This window comes from Macrotis lagotis, chromosome 7 (genome assembly GCF_037893015.1).
Source record: "Macrotis lagotis isolate mMagLag1 chromosome 7, bilby.v1.9.chrom.fasta, whole genome shotgun sequence".
Lineage (NCBI taxonomy): Eukaryota > Metazoa > Chordata > Mammalia > Peramelemorphia > Peramelidae > Macrotis > Macrotis lagotis.
In genome coordinates, this window is record NC_133664.1 from 16,630,980 (window position 1) to 16,645,416 (window position 14,437).

Sequence of the window (14,437 nt, forward strand, 5' to 3'; positions counted from 1 at the left end):
TCTCCAGTAGCAGGTGTCTGAAGCGTTCCTAATTCTAAACCTAGAACTTTTCCAGTAAGACATATTGCCTCTTCAAACCCCCATAATCCATCAGTTTGAAACAAAACAAAACTCACATACACTCAAATGTCACCATCAATGTTGAAATTCTGTGATCACAGTCTGGAAGATGGATGTCTTCCAAGAGGCCACAGCTATGATTAGAGATTAAGATAATAATAGCAATGATAAAAACAAGATTAAAAATGGTAACTAAAATAATAATATTGAAAGTAAGGAGTAAGAATAACAACAGCAATACTAATCACCATGTAGGAAGCAAGAGCACTTCACACCTGTCTTCTTCTCATTTTATCTCCAGGTATTCATCTATGCAGTTCCAACATAGATAGTCTTGCACCATGTTTGTGTAGTGAGAGATCCTAAGTGAGGTCCTCAATTCTGGCAGCTATTGGGATAACCTTGCTGTGCACACAAACAAACTTAGTCAAGGTTGTTTTCATTCAACCCTGACCCTGAAGGAATACACCACTGCAATCAGATTGGAGCTGAAACAGGTTTGTCTGGAAAGGGCTAAGATACAAGGCCTAGTGGGGTCACTGAGGAAGGAAACCCTCAGTCAGAGATCAGAAGACCTTGAACATGCCAGGAACTGATAGCTTCAGGTCCTCTGGATTCATGCCAACCTTTACCTCACCCTCCCAAGGTCCTGTATTTACATAGCTTTGAGGCTGGTACAGGACACCAACCTGCCCTTTCCAGGGCACTTTCCAGGGCAAAGGAGATAAGTTGTGAGGACAGAAGGCCAACTGCATTAATTATCTCCAGTCCTTGGCCTGTTGGCAGTCTGGTGAAACCCTCTGCTGAATCATGTTTTTAAATGCATAGAATAAAATGCATATGATGACAAAGAAACAATTATATTGTAATACAATTATTGGTACAGCTAGGTGGACCTGGAGTCAGGAGGATGTGAGTTCAAATGTGGTTTCATACACTGAATACCTACTTAACTGTGTGACCTTGGGCAAGTCACTTAACCCCACTGCCTTGCAAAAAACCAAACACATAAAAAAAAGAAATAAAACTATCAAAGGGTTTATTCCCCCTAAATCAGGTTCATGGATTTGGTTGCATAAGGGACTCTCAAGTAAGATCCTTTGACCCATATCCCCTCCAGTCAGATATAAAGTGTTTATGACTCCACTGGATTTCTATTGTCCCCCAAACTACAAATTCCTCTGGACCATCTACCAATCCCAGGATCATCATTCAAGTCAGTGGGGTTAAGTGACTTGCCCAAGGTCACCCAGCTAGTAAGTGGCAAGTATCTGAGGCCAATTTCAAACTCCCATCCTGAATCCAAGGCCAGTCTTCTACTCACTATACCACCTAGTAGCCCTATGTTCTCATGGCATTTTAAAGGAAAGGATCAAGGGAATACTTGTACCTTCATACATGCTGGAATGTTGGCCAAAAAGTAATTGGACTTAGTCCCCATGCACTCAGATGGAGACCCATTCCCCCATTTCTGGGAAGGCCATTCTGATCAGTTTTACCTCTTGGCTGTCACCAAATTGTGCTGGGCTCAAATCCAATGGACATCTAACCTTACCTGCTGGAAAGACTGAAGCTGCCTCCTGGCATGTGTTGATTTGTGTAATGGGATGTTGTGCTGGAAGGAAGGAGAAAGCCAATCAGTTCACCCAATCACATATGCCTCATTTAATGACTTATTTGTTATAAGGCAAAGTTTATTGGGGAGGATCACTGGAAATTAAGAATAATGAGAAAATAGAAGTACAGAAATGAAATATTGAAAAGGAAAGAATGAATATGCCTCTGGTATATTGTGGTTTAGCCAGGGCAGAGGCATCTAGAAGACCCCCTAGATTGGAGAGTTTCATATGGACTTCAGTTTCCTCTTCTATAAAATAAAGGAAAGATTTGTAGTATATAATCTTGTGCCAGTCAACTTGTGTATGCTTTTGAAGGCTTCCATAAGGTAGAGGTAAGGTGGGAGTGCATTCTTGTCATGGACTATAGCAGGAGATAGTAACCTGGGGTCTATGACCTTCTTTGATTTTTATTATGTTGACAATTACAAAATTGTTTTCCTTTGTTATCTCATATCTATTATATTATGCATTTAAAAGCATTATCCTAAGCTGGGATTTCCACAGATATCTTCAGACTACAAAGAGGTTCCATGTCATTAAAAAGATTAAGACAACATGGGCCCAAAGGATGATGATGCTGGAGCTAACTTGTATGCATTTTATACCTGCAAAACACATTCTATCCATAATCTCATTTCGTCTTCATAACAACCTTGAGAGGTTGTAAAATAAATTATACCCACCGAGCAGGTATTTTACAGTGGAAGAAATTGAGGAACAGAGAGGTTAAGCCACTTGCTGAATCTCACCCAACTCATGATTGTCAGAGAGAGCCTCCTAATTCCAAACCAAATGCTCTTTCCACTGTATCAAACAACCTCTCAACATGAACCTGACATTTTTTGTTGGACATTTTCCCATATTCTAGAATTGCTGGCATGAAAGGAAGAATCATGTTCTTTATTTAATTCACTATTATCCTATGATCAAATTCAGCTTTATGTGTATCTGCAAATATAACTCTTGAAACATGGATCTGATAAGCCAGAAAAGAATCCTTTAAAAATGCAAGGAAAGTGCTTGAATAGGTCCAAAGGTAAATCAACACAAATAAATTAAGAGGGATATTTTTCTTCGCAATGCATAAGTAATAAGTTCAGTGGTCATAACTCCTACTGAGGTGTGACGGGATGCAGAGAGCCCCTGGCATGTTAATATTGCTAATGGAGTCTCATGTTGAAAGCATATAACATAATTCACTGCATATTATATGACTCCCTATCATGGGAAATAGGGACTACTTGAAAGTCAAATCATTAACATGTTGCCACAGATGCAATACAAAACCTGACTCCTCTTAAAAGTCTGTCATTATGCTCCAGTTTCTGATATGAGAAAATGGCTGGTCATCTACATCAAACTTGTCCCGTTTTGCCAAGGAAAATGGCTTTCATCTGGGGAAGGATTTCTTCTTTTTAGATGTCAGGGAGATCATATACAAAGGAAGCATGGACAGGCTTCTTAGGTCCTATTGTAGGGTGTGAAATTCCATTGACTGCCTCTCCTAAACTGGATTGGATTTCCAGGCAAGATGGGGCTGTGATCTAGCCAAAGCTCCTTCACCTTTTTTGGCACCATGGGCCCTTTTGGTGTTCTGGAGAATTAGATGGACCATTTCTCGGAATAATCTTTTTAAATGAGTAAGATAAAACGCAGGGAATTACATGAGGAAACTGATTGTATTGAAATAGAGTCAGCCATATATTTAAAATCAAGTTTATGGAACCCAGGTTAAGAACTCCTACTTTAGTTGTTTATTAGGCAGATATCCAGGGGAAAATCTGTGTGATCCTATGCCTTGCTTTTTTAGCTACAAGTACCTTTCAGCTATCCATAGCAGTCAATTTTATCTTTGCTGTCCTCAGGGAAGGTGAGGATCAGAAAGAGCAAATTTAGGAAAAAAACTTAGAGGTCCTCTAGTCTGAGATTTAAACTGGACAGAGGAGGAAGCTGAGTCTCAAAGATTTGAAATGATTTGTCCAAGGCAGATTTTGAACTCAGTTCTTCCTGACTCTGTAATCAATTCTCTAGCCTATTCATCACAGTGTGCTTTAGTCCAAGAAGACACAGGAGTAATGGTCCTGAGGCTGGACCTGAAGTCATGGTGCTCCAAGGACCTGAAAGAGTTGGAACATCTTTCAAAAATTGTACCAGAGTTTTATGACTCGGGTCACAGTCAAAGATGACACCATCATGTAAATGGGGATGGCCTTGGTCAAAATCTGGAGGACATGAAATTTGGTCTGGATCCTTCTCCAGTCCTTCATCAGCATCCTGTCCTTTCTTACTGACTCTTCTTTCTCTCCATGGTCTTCTTCCCCCAGACTCTGCTTCTCTAAGGTCACAATCATGGAACTAAAACTCTGAAAGGAACATCAGGTGGTCTCTAAGCAGAATGTGAAGGAAAGAAGTCCTGTATCTGCATCCCAGTTCTATCCCTACCCGGGACCTCGAGTAAGTCTCTGTGGGCCTGGTTTCCCCATCTGTAAGAGAAAATTATATCCGAGGTTCTTTTTAATTCTAAATCCTATTATCTAATATACCTGGTACCGGCAGGGATGTCTCTTCTAGACCATTCCCAACATGGCTACTTAGGGTGTTCAATCATAGTCCCAAAAGTTGGAAGAGACCATTCCATCTAGCCCCCTCATTTTACAGATGGGGAAGTTGAGACTCATGAAGCTGAATGACTTGCACTCAGCAAGGCTTGGATTTATTTCCTGGCTTGGATATTTATTAGCTATGTGTCCCTAGACAAGTCACTTAACTGTGATGACAATGTACATTTCTTATATGTGCTTTGAATTCAGTTCAATTCAACAAACATCTTTTTTAGGCCTATGTCCTGAACTAGACTTTGGGGGGGAAGGTCAAAATGTCCCTGCCCTCACATCCCATGGGAGGAAATCAATATAAACCTTGAAAAGTCCATTTCAAATAGATACAAAGCCAGTAAAAAATAAGTGGAGATGGGGAAGGGAGGGAGTAATGAGTAGACCCCTAGGGACTCCGAAAAGGTCCCATTAGCTCAAGCCTTGAAGGGAGTCATATCCATTGTAGACACTTTTAAAAATGCTTGTTGAACTGAATGTGGAACTGCTTATATCTTTGGGTTGGATAAAACACTTATGGGATCTTCAAGAAGCCGATGTGGCTTACACTAAATATTGTTAAAAAACAACTGTGTTACCCAGAGTCTGCATCTAGCTGGCAACACACAGTGGCAGGGCATCACATCCCCCACATAATCCAAAGAGGAGACTTGCGATGACATAGGGATTCGGGGTATGCCCATAAGCCCTCCCTCAGCAGGCAGAGTTTGGGCAAAATAGTTGGTGAGATTCACCTGGTACAGAGCTTTCTCTGTGGGTCTTGAGATGCCCAGCAATCTACAGTCAACCACACTGGCCTCTGCTCTTGCCAGGAGAATTTGCAAGTCAAACATAAAGACCTCTTTATATGATACTCCCATGGGTACTTGGATACAGAGAGCTGGGCTTTCGAGGTCTTGCCTGGTCACCTCCAAATTTCAGAGTTTCTGGACTCATCTCTCCAAAGAATCAATTCCTGCCCATTGCCCCAATCCCTATGCACTTTGTCCCCTACATCTGTGTTCACCCCAGAAGGGAGGAATCAATAACTTGGCTTGCTTCTACTCCTCACTCTCCACAGACTTGGGCATAGCAGAGAAACCCTGGACAAGGAGTCAGGAAGATGAGAGTTCAAATTCTGCCTCAGACACTTTTTGACCCTGTGAGGCTCAGCATTTTCTTCTTTGGATCATAGATTTAAAAGTTGGAAGGAACTCGGGATCCAACTTCTCATTTTACAGACAAGGAAAGAGACCCAGAAAGGCTGGCTGGGAGGCTCCAATGATATAATGGACACAAAGTAGTTTGAAAACCTTAAAAGACTAAATAAATGCAAACTCTTCATATGGCTGTGACTTTTCCCCTTTTATCATAGAGCTCTGCTGTCATGCTCTATGGATAACTCACATTATGGCATTGCCTTAAACCCTTCCAAAATACTTGCCTTTCATCTCTTGGATTCACCTCATTCTTTCCTCTACCCCTGCCCCGACCCTAGAGCAGGCCCTCATCCCCTCACACTTGGATTACAGCAGTAGCTGCTGGGGGCTTTCCCTGGGTCAAGCCTCCCCACACCAGCCCTTCCTCAGCCCAGCCATCAAGGTGAGCTGACCATGTCACTCCCCTACTCATAAATAGCAGTGGCTCACTATTATCTCTATCTCTCTATGCAGAATCAAGCAAAAAATCATTTTTTAGCTTGTAAAGTCCACCATAATCTGGGCCTCTCCTACCTTTCCAGTCCTCTTACACCCCACTACATACTCTGAGATCCAGAGGCACTGGCACAAGATGCTTCATCTCTTGACTCCAAACATTGCCATTGGAAATGTTTCCACACTTGCTCCTCATCTCTGCCTCCTGGCTTCTCTGGATTCCTTCCAGTTCCATCTGAATCTTCATCTTTCATAGGAAGCCTTTGCTGATCCCTTTTAATGCTGGTGCCTTATTATCTCCAATTTAACCTGCATCTCAGTTGCTTGTAGGTGGTCTTCTCCCATCATGAGTCATTTTGCTGCTGGGTTGGGTTGGTCCCTTGCAAGGTACCTGAGGAATGGGTCAGGCTGCCGCTTGGTTAGCAGGGGGAACAAGCTTCTTGATGGGCTTAGGGGCTGCCAGGCTGAGCCAGGCAAATTATACAGCCACTGGGATCTTCCCAGACTGCAGTGGGTCAGTCTGTTGGATCCCTTGGGCTCTCTCTGATAGGTGTCTCCAGTCTTTTATATATATGTATTTTTTTTTATTTATTTAAGACAATGGGGTTAAGTGACTTGCCCAAGGTCCACAGCTAGACAATTATTAAGTGTCTGAGGTCAGATTTGAACTCAGGTCCTCCTGACTCCAGGGCCGGTGGTCTATCCACTATGCCACCTAACTGCCTTGGACCTCCAGTCTTAACCCCAAACAACTTATGATTCCACTGGGGGTTCCAGCATGCCTTTCAGGGGAATGATCTTTCTCCCTCACATTGTCAGAAACTTCTCCTCAGACCTTCCCCCCAACCTCCCCTCACAGAAGAGAGGCCTCATTTTTTCCTATTGACAGTACTTTCTGATTTATGATTGACTCCCCTCAACCTACAAGAGACTTCCCACCTTTACTTGGGGTGATCAGCTAAGTTACCATTCCCAGAATTCCATTAGAGATGAGTGATTAAAGTTTTCAGAGGGAGGCTGTTATGGGATCTGGGGCAACTTCATTTCCTTTCTGACCTTTTCATATTCAATTGAGCTATTCAGTCCTCAAGCCCTTGCCAAGATTTGGAATATTCCATGTGCATATAGAAAGCTTCCTTCCTTATTTCAGTATATCTTCTTACTTACAACCTTCAACCTGCTTGAAGTTATAGGGACATACTCTTACAATAATAACAGCCAACATTTATAGCACTACAAGTTTCTTTACATGTATTATTTTATTTGTTCCAATCTATGAGATAGGTTACCATTTTACAAATGGGGAAACTGAGGCTAAGGAATTCAGAGACTTACCTACCCAACATGACATAATTAGTAAGGTAGGATTTAAAAGCCCCAGGTCCAGAAGACTATTCATTGCCCCAAACTGCCTCCAGTAATCATTTTCTAGTCTGACTTTCAACATGGCAATAATATAGCTTTGCTTTCCTTCAGAGAGCAAGGCTGTGGGTGATATTTTATATGTTTAATGACCACACAGCTATAAAGGTTTAAAAAAATATTAAGGCAGAGGTGAAAATGTGGTTATTCTTATACAAATACTTGAGTGTGTGACCAGGGGAGATGAGGTTTCTCAGGACATTCAAGTGAATCCAAGAACTAAGCAGCTCTTACAGTTAAGGCTGTCTTAATAAAGTGTGTGATGATTGTTTCTAATGGCAATGGATTGTGTGGAATGGCTGTTTATGATGAGTTCTCATTCTGGCTCAGTGTGCTTTGGGAGGCCTGAGAGCCCATCACAATGAATTGTGGATAGTGTAGGGGATTATATGGGACAGAAGGAAACACCCAGGATATGTATTTCATTTACGCCTGAGCGGTCGGCCTGGCTGGGATTATCTGGGCTTGCCATCTCAAGACCCATTAAAAGATATTAGGTGGACGTCAGGGATTCCTGGACTTCTTGACTTCTTTCATTTTTCTCTTTGCTGACCAAAGGAAATCACAAGCCATTATGCATGGCAGGGGCTATCATTACAGATTTATGAGAGGAAGAAATGACTCCTGTGATGGGGCTGGGAATGAAGAAGCCCAAACTCTAGTCTTCAAGAGGAATTCCATTTCTCACTCCACTCAAACCTGCTAATGCCACTCAGACCTCCTGCTCAGCCACACTGTCCTCACCACAGAAAACACAGAGCCACAGACTGGGGAAAAGGGAAGAGAGAGATTGAGACATGAGTGGCTGGATGGAGTAATTGATAGATACCTAGGGATGCTCTCCACCATCTGAAGTAGAGGGTATTCTGAATGGTTCAGAAAGGGGCAGGAGATGCTTTAGCACCTCTTCCTCCCCTCTCTCAAAAAGGGAGTGAAAATAGGAGGCTGGCCTCCACTGTGTTCTCCCCAAAGAGAGAGGAATTTCCAGGCTAGAATTAGCTCCATCTGTTCCCTTAAATATTGTCAGTCTAGGGGATATAATTTTAAGGTTCAAGATAAGTTTCTGATTGCAGTTTCTTTTTTTAAATTTTTTATTTATTTAAGACAATGGGGTTAAGTGACTTGCCCAAGGTCACACAGCTAGTTAATAATTAACTGTCTGAGACTGAATTTGAACTCAGGTCCTCCTGATTCTAGGACCAATGCTGATAGCTGTTTCTTAATAAGGAAAGAGGGACCCAACCTCTACATTCAAGGTTTGACACTTTTCCAACCAAGTAATGTTTCTGTAATGATCAGCCATGGCAAAGAATAAAAAACATTTATATAAGTTGAGAGCAAAACAGAAATCACAGAAAGTACACATAGGAGAATATACGCCAGATAATTTATATTAAAGGAGCTCTTCCACTGAGAATTAGGAGAGAGAGGAGAAGGAGAAGAAGAAGGATGAGGAGGAGGAGGAGAAGGAGGAGAAGAAGAAAAGGAGAAGAAAGAAGGAGAAGGAGGAGGAAGAGGAGGAGCAGGAGGGAGGGAGGGAGATTAAGAATAACTTCTCACCCAAAGGGGCAATTTCCCTTAGCAAACTCAGGACAGGATTATAATGGAGACTGCCAGCTCCTCTCACTTCCACTTCTCCCCTTCAAAAACCTAAAATTGGCTTGGTATCTTCAATCTTATCTCTCAAAATTGGAAGGCAGAAGAACCCAACGAAACTCAAGATCCCAATAACATAAAAAGGGCAGATTTCTCTTCTCTCTTGACTTTAGCAAGCCTGCCTCATCCTTCATGAGGATGTAGGGCATTGGTCACTACTAATTAGGAGAGAAACCTATGTCAATGGGTTTAGGGTCCAGGTGATAGATAAATGGATGGATAGATATGTAGATGGATAAATAGATAATTAAATAGACCACAAGATGAATAAATACAAGGTAGATAATTAGACAGATAGAGATAGATAGACAAATAAATGGAAGATTGATAAATTATTGGATAGCTTGAAAATAAATGGATAAATGGAAAATAATTAGAAAAATAGATGGACAGGAGAAAGGGAAAGAAAGGGGTGGGCACGTGGATGGTTGGATAGAGTCATAATTAGACAGTTAGATAAATAAATGGATAGGTGGATTAGATAGACAGACAGACAGACAGATAGATAAGTTTTCTAACCATGATCCTCTATGCTATTCTACCACCCTGCCTCGATTCTAGGAAAGGTCAGAATCCGCTGCCCAGCTTCAAGAGATCAGCTTGGGCCCTGGAGAACATGCATGTACATTTCCTTTATCTTGGAATTAGTAGTATGGGCATTTGGCCTTGACCTTTCAAATTCATCATTCAAATATGAATTGATGATCTCACCCAGTGGCCAGTTCTGTAGGTCAGGTGTACTTTGTGCAGAGTGATATCTCCTTCTGCTTTTTTCTCTCTTAAATTTAGTAGCCATTATCTCCACATAATAAGTGACCCCTGTCCTCATAGCTGGGAGACAGAATTAGGTCAATTGGGCCTACAATAAGCTTGACATCCCAGGAACCAAAGATAGCAATGTTTCATTCAGGGTCTCTAAGACCTGGCTACTGAGAAAGGGATAAGAAACTTAAGAATGTTTTGTCTATCAAGGGATTGGTGGGAAGGAGGAAAGAGAAAGGAGAAAAAGTGAGAGAGAGAAAGGAGAGCAGAAGAGAGGAAAAGGGAAAGAGGGAAGGAGAGGAAAAATCAAAAAAAGAAAGGGAATGAAAAATAGCAGGAGGTGTGAGAGAGAGAAGTGAGAGGAGAGACAGACAGGGAGAGAAGGGAACAAGAGAAAGAGGGAGAATGGGAGAAAGTGAAGGGGGGATGAAAGGGAGGAAAAGAAGGGGGAAGAGACAAAAGGAAAGGGAAAGAAAGTAGTTAGGGAGAGGGTAAATCAATCCATAATTGCTGTGTCTTTTAGATGCCAGACATTGTATAAGAAAAACAAAAGACAATCCCTGTCCTCAGGGAGCTCATAGTCAATTGGGGAGACAACATATAAATATCAACAGGAACATACAAAATGCATATAGAGTAGATAGGCAAGACTCTAGCACCTCTAATTTTCATTCTGTCCAACTTTGTTGATACCATAAAGGGTTTTTCTCGACACTGGAGTGGTTTGTCATATTGTTCTCTAACTCAATTTGCAGAAGAGGAAATTGAGACCAACAGGATTAAGAGACTGATTGGATTTGAACTCAGGAAAATGAGTCTTCCTGACTCCAAGCCTAGTTCTGTCTATTATACTACCTACTTGTCCCAGGAAATGGGTAAAGAAATAGGTAAAGGAGGGAATTCTGAGCTGAGAAGGAAGAAGGGTTTTAGAAGAAAGAAGGGAAGAAGGCAAAGGGGAGAAAAGAGAATGTTTTAAGTAGGTACAAGGTATAGACACAGGACAGAAGGAGGATTGTGTCTGAGGAACCTCCTGATGCTGTTCTGAGCTTAGTGGGGTGGCTATGTGGCTCTAGAAAGTGGATGTAAGGGAGAGTCGTCAGTAAAACTCTGGATTTAGCAGCAGATGAGATAGATGGGGTGTATAAGAGCAAGGTGTCCAGGGTGACCTGGGAACTTGGGAACTTGGTCTGCACATGGAAAAGAGTAGCAGGAGAGAGAAAGGAAAGGAGAGAGGGGAAGGGAAGGGAAGAGACAGGGAGATGATGGAGAGGAAGGTTGAAAGATGGAGAAAAAAAGGGATGGAGAGGAGAGGAGGGGGAGGAAGAAAATGGGAAAGAGGAAGAGTGAGAGGAGTGGAGAAGTAAAGAAGGGGAGGGAGATTATGAAAGATAGAGCACAGGGAGGTGACAGAAAGCCAGAATTAAGAGGATAAAGGACAATGGAGTCAAACAGGTTTAAAGCAGTTGTCCCTAGGAACTGAACCAAGCCTTTGACCATGGTTGCCTCTAGGTGAGAAGCCAATGAAAGACAGAGGATTAACCTAAGTAAGGTTCAGGTGATCTTTTAGATCATCCTCTGAGTATTTATTGATGGTAATGTGTGTGTCTGTGTGTATGAATGTGTGTGAGTGTGTGTCTGTGTCTGTATTTGTGTGTGTGTAGTGTATGTGAGTTTGTGTGTGTGTGTGTCTGATCTCTCCCAGTCCAATTCCATTATGCTGAACTATGAAGGAATTTCTAGGAAGGGCCCCTTGAGGGGAATTCATCCAGCTTGGGGGTATTTTCCTGGGATTAAACCTGGAAAGATGGAGGCAGGGACTTTCCATCTGGGTAACTTAGGGGAACTACATTCCCTGGCTGACCACACTGAAGCCCTGAGTAAGGAAGAACCCAGCTCTTCCTTCTAGTAAGGGGCCTGTGCCAAGCCCGGGACTTTCATTCACTAGTCCTGCCCCACCTCCCCGACTTATCTGTCTGACCACTCTAAGAGACAGACAACACAGCAGCTGACACACTGGACTTCCTGTAAGAGTTATAAAAGGAGGCAGTTCAAATCCCATCATTTAAAATACGGTTTTTAATGTCTTTGGCTTTTACATCATTTTCATTTCCAAATAGAGTTCACCCTGATTCCTTGGGTGGTCAGCCATCAGTTGTAGAGAGACAGAGACAGAAAAACAAACAGAGAGGCACAAGAGGGGAGACAGACAGAGAGATATGGGCAGGGGAGGAAGGAGAAGAAAAAAGGAAGACACTTAATAATGCTCTTCTCTTTCATTTTCCCATCCCTTTGTCAGGACCAAGCAAAATCGTGGTCATTTTGCTGCATTCTACGCTGTTGTTATTCTTTCCTTCTATGTTTCCATCCCATCTCCCCTCAATTTACAGATGAGAAAAGGGAAATGACTGAGCAAGGTCACATAATAACCTTGGGTCAGACCCAGGTCTTGGAACTGCCCTCCTCACAAGTCTCTCCTCCAAACTCTCCTGGACCAACTCTCCATAGACCACCTGAGCCAAAAGGAAGAAATCAAGGCTTTCTTTGAGAGGCTTTCTTGCCTAGTCACACTACAGGTAAATATCAGGGCCAGGATTTGAAACCACGTCTTCTGATGCCAAATTCAGGAATCATCCTCCTGGGCCACACTTTTCTTAGTACTACCTTCCCCATTCCCATCTCAAGTCTACCTGATATATTCTCATAGTCTCAGTCACGCCTTGTATCCATTTGTATTTCAAATGTGTATTCAAGCCTGACCAAGTCCAGTGCTGGCCTCTTTGTGCCTGGTCTTGGTGAGCTAGTTCCCATTGGTCTTTCCAACTGTTCAGCCCCAACCCTAAGTCCAGTGTACTCCAGGTCGTCACTCTTGCTCCTTCCCCTGGGGGCAGGGAAACCCTGAAGAATGTTCTCTCTTCTGCCCCAAGTTTCAAACCACATGGTGGTAATAGGGGGGCTATAGAACAACAGATCATAGATTTGGAGCTTAGACATCAAATCAAACTCCTTCATTTTATAGATGAGGAAACTGAGTCCAGAGAGGAGGAATCACTTGACCTTGGTCAATGAGGAGCAAAATCATGTCTAGAATTCCCACCCTGACTCCAAATCTTGGAAACTGAGAGGCTGCCTCTGATGGTTTGGAGGGTTCAGCCCATCTAGGGAGTATTTACAGGAGATCTCTAAGCAAATAGCCCAGGACTTGATGTGAAGATTGAGGGTCCAGCTGTGCCATGTACTTCCTGTGGGAATGTGTATAAGACCCTTGAGCTCTGTGGACCTCTGTTTTCACATCTGTAAAATGGGAAACTTGGACTAAAGCCTTTCTAAGGTCTCTTTCCAGATTTAAATCCTCATGTCTCATTCAACAAGGATTTATTAAGAGACTACTCTGGGCTGGAAATACCAAAAACCAAATTCTGTGCCTGCCAAAGGCATTTGTGGAGACAACAAGAACACAGATAAGTTTGTGTCTACAAAATAAATGAGAAAAGGAGGGGTGGGTTCCTGGAGGGAGGTGGAAGGGCCCCAGGGAGGAGGTGACCCTGGAGTTGAGCTTTGAAGCAAATTAGATTTGAGCAGGGAAAACATGAGTATGGTGATCTTCTAGCCATGAGTCAGTGTGGTCTGGGACTCAGAGGGCCAGCCTTGGGGTCAGGAACACCTGGGTCCAATTCCTGCCTCTGATAGATTTAGGGGCTTTGTGAGACCATGTTAGGTTCTTGGTGCCCCCGGGTATGCTCCAGCGACTTTACATTGCATAGCACTTGCCAGCTTGCATCACTGGAGGGAGTTCCGCACCAGGAATTCCCTTCGCTGATGAAATCACAGCTTGGGTCCCAAAACAATAAATTATTATGATCCTCATTTCCCAAAACATGGGTAATTTGTCTGTTCTTGATTAGAGTTTTGGTTTAGTCCTGAGTTAGAAAGCCCGGCCAGGAGCACATCGCCACTTGACCATCATTACTGTTAATCATGACCATAACTCTGGTGCTGTGGGGATGCTCTAAAGCTGTGTGTGTCCTTTGGTCACATGGAAGCCGTTATAGTGGTTATATTTATGACGGCATTGGCGAGCATGGGGATTGATGTATTATGCAGGCTTACACCACATGGATGCTGAATTATCACACATGGCCAGGCTGTCAAGCATCCCGGGCCAGAACAGAAGAAAGAACTTAAAAAACATAAACCATGTCCTTGGCACGAGTCTCGAACCGCTGGACGTTCACAGCTCGCCAGCGCCCAGACTATAAATTTGCAAGTTGCATTAATAGGGCAGTAAAAGTCACTCGTTTGAAAGCGTCTCTTGTAAAATATTTATAAATGCACATGGCCGGGGCTGGCAAACAACAGCATCTCTCCATGGAGTCTTTCCCCTGCAGGAGAATCAGAGTCTGCGTCCTACACAATTTGCCTTGTGTACAGAAGAATATGATTTTGAAAAAGTCAGGGGAGAAGATTGTGTGTCTGGGAGGAGCTTGAGCTGCCTCCTTCCAGGCCGCAGGTTACCCTCTGGTTCCCCGGGGTCTTTGCTCATCGAGCCTCAGTCCTTGGACGGGTGTCCATTTTATTGGCCTTATCATCTAGTTTCCAAATGAGCAAGCCCGGTCCTTTGGGGCTGTCTTTAAAATCCCACATCAATATGTACAACACAGACGAGTTTTTTGGT

At 42.9% G+C, this 14,437-nt stretch overlaps 1 long non-coding RNA gene across 1 annotated transcript in view; it reads left to right on the forward strand.

Moving 5' to 3' along the window:
• Positions 1 to 14,437, forward strand: part of LOC141494393 (uncharacterized) — a 53,231-nt gene that overhangs the window by 35,653 nt on the left and 3,141 nt on the right. The window contains exons 2-3 of the long non-coding RNA XR_012470426.1: positions 362 to 557; positions 4,004 to 4,133. This is a non-coding gene — a long non-coding RNA (uncharacterized LOC141494393). The remainder of the gene's footprint in view (positions 1 to 361; positions 558 to 4,003; positions 4,134 to 14,437) is intronic.